This window comes from Penaeus vannamei, chromosome 43 (genome assembly GCF_042767895.1).
Source record: "Penaeus vannamei isolate JL-2024 chromosome 43, ASM4276789v1, whole genome shotgun sequence".
In the NCBI taxonomy this organism is placed as follows: domain Eukaryota; kingdom Metazoa; phylum Arthropoda; class Malacostraca; order Decapoda; family Penaeidae; genus Penaeus; species Penaeus vannamei.
In genome coordinates this window covers 24,935,937-24,943,436 of record NC_091591.1, presented here as the reverse complement: position 1 = coordinate 24,943,436, position 7,500 = coordinate 24,935,937, and positions in this window count along the sequence as shown.

Sequence of the window (7,500 nt, the reverse complement as noted above, 5' to 3'; positions counted from 1 at the left end):
AATAGGCTAAGCATACGTTACTGACCGATATTCAAGGGGAAAACAACGCACGATAATTACTTCACATAAGCCCTTTATTATAATCTGTATGATACTCGAACTAACAATCAAGAATGTTACTGATATCACACAAGTGCAAAAATATCGCTCGTTTGGGAGAAGATTGAGGACATTTCTTTAACCACTCCCCTATTTTTAATCTTGTTAACGTTAACTGCTATAGCGTTGTTTTAGTATAAATACACCATATAAATTTGCTGAGTTAGCTGTTCTTGGGGTCAAATAAGCGAATACTATTTTTTACGGGCCCCTTTTGGGATCCGGGCCCCGGGGTCGTTGCCCCGGCTACCGCCCCTCCCCCCCTTGTCGCCGGTCACTTGCATATATGTATGTGTGTGTGTGTGTGTGTGTGTGTGTGTGTGTGTGTGTGTGTGTGTGTGTGTGTGTGTGTGTGTGTGTGTGTGTGCATACATGCTATCAAAGCAAGCTCGATTACAGCCAGATACCACAATGCAAATATCTTGCCAAGGACAACTGTAACCACTTACACTGGGTATGCCACTACCATATTATATGGTATATATATATATATATATATATATATATATATATATATATATATGTGTGTGTGTGTGTGTGTGTGTGTGTGTGTGTGTGTGTGTGTGTGTGTGTGTGTGTGTGTGTGAACGTGTGTACTATATGTGTATGTGTATATATATATGTATGTATATATATATATATATATATATATATATATATATATATATATATATATAATCACAAACATACACACACACACACACACACACACACACACACACACACATATATATATATATAGATAGATAGATAGATATAGATATAGATATAAGAGGTTCTGTTCCTATATGGGTACTGGTTGGCAGAAGTGATAAATCTATATTCAAAGGGAAAGCGAGATCTCAAACCATGCCCAATCGCCTCTACTTTATCATAGCCTTCCATGGGACCCTCGATCATCTCCCCATCCCATGCCGTTGTTTAGGGGTATTTAAGGGGTCTAAAAGGGTTATACGAGTACTCAAACCATATCCATTCTCATTTGCTCTGTGATACCTTTCCATAGCACCCTGGATCACCTCTGTAACCCTTGCCATTGTTTAGGGGTGTATTTAAGGGGTCTATAAGGGGTATGGAAATTTTCATACAGTACTCAGTCTTATTTAGTAATTTACTCTTTGATAGGTTTCCATAGCACCTTAATTAAGCCTGCAACTATGTACTGTTGCTTCAATATTTAAGCGGTATGATTTTAGGGTTTATTTGCATCATGACCCCTTCTAGGGACCCCTTATCGGAACATCACATAGCCTAAGCCACGCAGGATCTCACCTTTCCTTGTAGTTGCTGAGAAAAAAGTAAACTAGTTATGGTTTATGGTATGAAAGTTGTTAATATATAGCCCTGTGACCTTAGAGGAATTCCAACACGGATTATTGGATTAATAGCAAGCCTATATACTGGTACTGAACGTGTTGTAAAGTGTTGTGGGGGCCTGTCAAGCTTCTTCCCAGTTAAATCAGGAGTGAAGCAAGGCTGTGTCCTTCCACCAACACCTCAACACTTGTGTGGACTGGATATTTGGCAGAGCTACTTTCCAAACTCAGTAGGGAGCAACCCTGGGCAATACCAAGGTCATGGACCTTGACTTTCCTGGCGATGTAATTCTATCTAAGTCTCTGGAATCTTTGGTGGTGGCTCTTAATGCGTTTAGCAATGAGGCGAAGCCCATGGACTTGCAGGTCTCCTGGACTAAGACCAAGATCCAGGATTTTGGGGGCCTATTAGGAGAACCTATTCAGTCAATGCGTGCTTTCGACGAGGACGTTGAAATCAGAGAGCTTTACATACCGTGGTAGTGCAGTTCATGTTTCTAGGCTGTCAGACCAGAGCAGGGATTCACTAACGCACTTACATGGTAAAATCATTGGTAAACAGACAGCGGTGGTATTCACTAACAATTTGCCATTGGAGTTACCATGGTAAATTTTACCAGTGGTCAGAGCACTGGTAACTTCTGGGAAGACGATGTCATCACGTGTTATCTCGTCAAAAAATCAATATCTAAGCAAAGTTTTGGGTTTGTTTTTATACATGATGTAACCAATATGAAGGCAAACAGACATCACAATGGGGACATGGTGAAGAAATGCAAATTTCACATGAAACTAGCAAGAATAAAATCCACAAATTCTCGTAAACTTATGGGCCTACATTATACTAGAATGCATGGAACCGATAAATAAGTGAACTTATTCTTCTCTGACATAATTATTACAAATGCTATTGAGAAAAAACTACCTTGCTTGTTGAAGTTTCTGCCTAATTGGCAACTCAGGCACATCCAAGATGACCGTTGGCCGTTAAGGCCTGGTCAGTCGGAGCCCGCGCTGGCTAATGTATGGACGTCAAATAAAACGCTGTTGACCAATCTCTGATTTTCCATCGAACATGGCGCAGTGATATAAGGACCCACGGAGCAGAGATGGCTACCCCACGACGCCGAAGATTTTCGCCCTCGTCAGGAGGACGGCGGGTCGGATAGTGTCCGATAGGGGCACAGGCAGTGATTGCACTTTGCAAGGAATCATCGCGGCGTTGCAGCACAACATGGCGTCAGCGGGGACGGGACGCAGGGCCTTGAATCTGTCAGGACTGAATAAGTGCGACCTTGACATGACTGCTGCAGACTTCCGTTCCTGGCACCGTTCTGTGGAGTAAAGGTCTTTGCTTAACATGGTAAAAGATGCAGACGCTTTCAGGTATATATGTCTCCTTTGTGTTCCATCACTCCGGAAAGCTCTCGACGCCAGGTACACTAGTGTTGAATGAGGCGGGCTGACGGCCGCCGAAGCCATGGACGGCGTTAGATAGTGTTACGAGCCTCCAACAGGCTATGATGTGGTCAGTTTTATAGTGATGCACAAGCTGCTGGTGAATCTGTGTGAATACTTTACAAGATGCAGTCAGAAAGTGTTGCATTGTGGTTTCGAGTGCCCGGCCTGTGGCAGTGACTTGAGCCAATACATTTTATTACGCAAGCTGGTTGCTGGCTGCGTGAGGTATTTCAGGGCTGTGATCGGTTTGCTAGTGTTGATAACCTAAGAGCATACTGTGTGGCGTTCGAGGCGGCACAGAAGGATGCTGTCGGCTCAGGATATGGGCATCAACCTGCTGCTCCTGCTGCTGCCAGTACTGACACTATCAGTGACAATAACAATTTGGATGACGCCATCGCAGCTGCCCGACCTGTGAAAGAAGTCTGCAGTCCTTGTGGCTACTGTGTAAACCGCCTTCAGCTTGGTAAATCTTCATGCCCAGCTGGGAATGCAACTTGTAATGCCTGTGGGAAGCTGGGCCACTGCAAGAGTGTGTAGAGGGAAGAAGCATGTGAGTGTAGATGCTGTGGCTAGTGCAGTGGTGGCTACAGCTCAGGTGGTGGACCAACCTCGGCTGCAGGTATTAGTGACTGGGGACAAAGACAGGGCACATGCATTCACAGCCATAGCTGACACTGTCGCTCAAGTTTGTGTGGTTGGACCTGCTTTGATGAATGCACTTGGCCTCACACCCAAGCTCCTGCAGGGGCGAGCAGGACTTCGAGACCTGGCCATGTCCATCTGCCTGTTCTGGGGGCTTCACCCTGTCGCATGAGTATTCCAAACCATTCCACCATACAAAATATCTACTTTGTCAAGTCAGTGGACAAGGTCTAGCTATCCCTTTCTGCCTGCAGAGATCTTGGGTTAGTACATGCAGATTTCCTGCATCCACCACCATCAGTTGCTGCGGACCAAACCCGCTACCCAGGCCGTGGGCCATGCCTTTTCAACCATTGGAGGAGAATGTGCCAAGGCTGCAAGTGTGGCTCCTAGTCCATTTTTCATCAACATTTGATACCCAACCCACGCCTGCTCCACAAGAAGGAGAGAACGTTGCAGTACAAATTCACAATACAGTATTTACCTGGGAAGCATAATACGGCGGCAGACTTCTTGTTGAGATATCCTAGAGCCAGAGCAGATCCAGATGAGGTGGACGAAGATCAGGACGCCGTCACTGCTGCAGCCATGCCAACAGGCAGTGTAACCTCCCCGGACCCAAGTGAGCATGCTACTTTGGATGAAGAACTCGTCAAGCAAGTGGCAGTTGAGGACACAAGCTACCAGCTACTTGTGGAAAGAATTACCAACAGCGACTGGGGTTCTCACAGGTTGCCGGAGCTTGCCTGCCTCAAGCCAATTTACTGTGTGAGGAATAGGTTGGCTGTAGCAGGGGGTTCGGTTACGTACACCTTTGGCCAGGGGTGTGTGCTCCTTGTCATCCCTGAAGCTCTGCGTGGCCAAGTAGCGGCCAATCTTCACACCAGCCACCAGGGCCTTGACTCCATTCTGAGGAGAGCGAGGCAAGTGGTATACTGGCCTGGGATAAAAGGCAACCTACAGTACCACCGTGCCGTGTGCAACTCCTCCAACACCAATGCACCTTCACAGTTGCCTGAGCCTGTTGTACTAACTCCTCCACCAGTTTCCATTCCAGCAGACTGTGGCAGATTTATTTCAGTTCGGAGGTCAGATGTATCTAGTATATGACGACAGACTCACTGGATGGCTGGAAATCGCACACCCTAGAGCAGCTTTCAACAGATGGTGGGACCAGCTTAGTGAGGATATGGCTAATTTCCTCAGTAGATGGGGTGCCACGACTCGCCTCTCTTCTGCTCAGTACCCACAGTTTAATGACCGTGCTGAGGCTGCTGTGAAGACAGCCAAGAGTATATTGCGGGACAATGTAGGAACAGGAGGCAGTCTGGACTCTGATAAGATGTCCTTTGCTCTTCAGTACCTGAACACACCCTTGCGTGGAGTGAATGTTTCCTGCACAAATGACGATAGGCAGGCAGACAAGGGATGGCATCTCCACAGCCAGGGTGAACTACAAGATCGATCCCCAGTGACGACAGACCCTGAAGAAGAGGGAGTTGCAGATGGCTACACAGAACGAGGCTGTACTGGAATCAACATGGTAATCACTATCGCCAACGACGCCGTCTGCATCCGGGATCCAGTGTATGAATTCAAGACCAGGCCACGAAGGCATGGAGCAAATCGGACACCGTGGTGGAAGTCCGCCCATATCACCAGTACAGGGTTAGGATCGACGGAAGTGACTGTATAACTACGTAACCGCAGTAACCTAAAGGAGGCATCACCACTGGACCTCCCTTAGCTCCCGAGTACAGCGAATGTCACCTGAATCACCTATGTGGCCCCAGAGACAGAGGTCTCACCCGGGATGGCTGAACGATTATGTATCTTAATGAATAATAGTTTGTTTTTTTTTAGTTTATTCTGCAGACCTTTGTTTTGTAATTAATTTCAGGGTAGTGATTTCTTTTCGTATGTTTATCTTATCAGATTACAAGGGCGAAACTGCCCACTGACTTTTATCTTGGGATGGAAGATGTAGGAGTTTCTGCCTAATTGGCAACTCAGGCGCATCCGAGATAACCGTTGGCCGTTAAGGGCTGGTCAGTCGGAGCCTGCGCTGGCTAAAGTAAGAAAGTCAAATAAAATGCTGTTGACCAATCTCTGATTTTCCATCGAACATTGCTGATATATAAAATGGCAATACCAACGCTAAATGAGTATAGCAATATCTGTATCTGTCAGCATTTTGACAATAAACTCCAAAGTGCATGGGCAAGAATAAGCTTGACATTTCCTTTGACAACAAATAACGATGAATAAAGATATGTTTGGTCCGGTTCTTTGTTGAAAAATGCATAAATAAAAAGCGGTTTGGACTCTCTTTGGTTTGAGTTGGCAATAATATATTGATATGACAGTGTTTATATTGGTTCCTATCTATACAGAAAATATACATCTAACATGACGGATATAATCAAAGGTAAGTTTCTATATTACGTCCGCATAACCGATATCGATGATTTTGGTATCGTTGGACTCCTCTCACTCTATACAATGCAAATATGTAGGTTTTATTGCGCGGAAATCCCCGTTAACGACAAACTTGGCCCCGATAGCGGAGGCGATGTCGGAGCGGGGAACGTAATATATAAAATTACCCTAATAATTTAACCTCACAGTGAAAATAATCATAGTTATTCACATGCTTTCCATTGCAGGGGGCTGCGCCTGCTGCGACCCCGCCAAGGAAGCAAAACCTACACCACTTATTCACAGCAGGATAGAGTGCTCACGAACTAGATGTGGAGCCAATAACCTAGGATTTTTAAGGTACTACTCTGATTGATTAATGCCGCTAATTAGTAGGGAGGGTGTTCCTTTGCCGCAGAATGTGAAGGAGGCAGGGTGCGTCCTGGCTGCCCGCACCTGCCGCAGGCTTTCTCCCGACGGAGGAGCCCGTGGCGGAATCACAATTCCTAGCATTTTTTCCTGGCTAGTTGCAATTTCGCGCAGAAAATCCGACTCCGAATACGAGCACCCTCCACACTCGGCCATCGCGGCGGCTATGACCGACTTCTGAACGCGACGGTTATTTCGGTTAGGAATACGGATGTCGTTATTCCAGAGGACGGGAAACTCGACCAACAGTGTAACATCGAAAGAAGCGCAAAACCCGCCGATGAGGGCGGGCCACCCTGTTCATCCTGATTATACTACAATCGTCTCTATATACAATGCTGACTATGCCAAGGTTAATATGCTGATTCAGTGGGAATGTTACGAGGTAATTGTAATATTACGCCCGCCGCTCCGACATCGACAATGATTGTGTAGCGCTCTAGCCTACCAAAATCGTCGATATCGGTTATGCGGACGTAATATAGAAAATTACCTAATCAAATAAATATATTCTTTTTTCTACATGTGCTTAATTAGTGTTTTACCTTTGACGATTATTTATACAATCTCGCTGTGTCTAGTTCTGTTAACATGTTACGTGATTGGCTGAAGGAACCCAGAAGATTATGTATAGCTTTCGTTGATTGGTTGAATTGCTTTACCATTTCTTCATGAATCCCGCTTTGCCATGACTGGTAAACGCAATGGTAAATGACCGCTGGTAAATGCGTTACGATCATATGTTAGTCAATCCGAGCCATGAACTCAGTCAACAAAAGTATTTGGAAGTGCCTGTACATTAAAGTTACGTGTCTTTAAGGCCTTGATACTTCCAGTTTTGCTTTATGGAAGCAAAACCTGGAAGCTATCTAGTGCCTTAGAGTCACGCCTCGATGCCTTTTGTAACTAGTCCCTAAACTAGATCATGTGTCCAACCAACGACTTCACCGTGAGATTGGCATGGTACTTGTTACTTGCATAATCTGTGACCGCCAACTCAGGCTATACGGGCACCTAACTCGTTTCCCTGAGGATGATCCTACCCATCAGATCGTCTCTCTCTACAAGACAACCCTGGGTGGAGGAGGCCCATCGGAAGACCTAGGAAGTCGTGGCTGGGGCAGCTCGACCA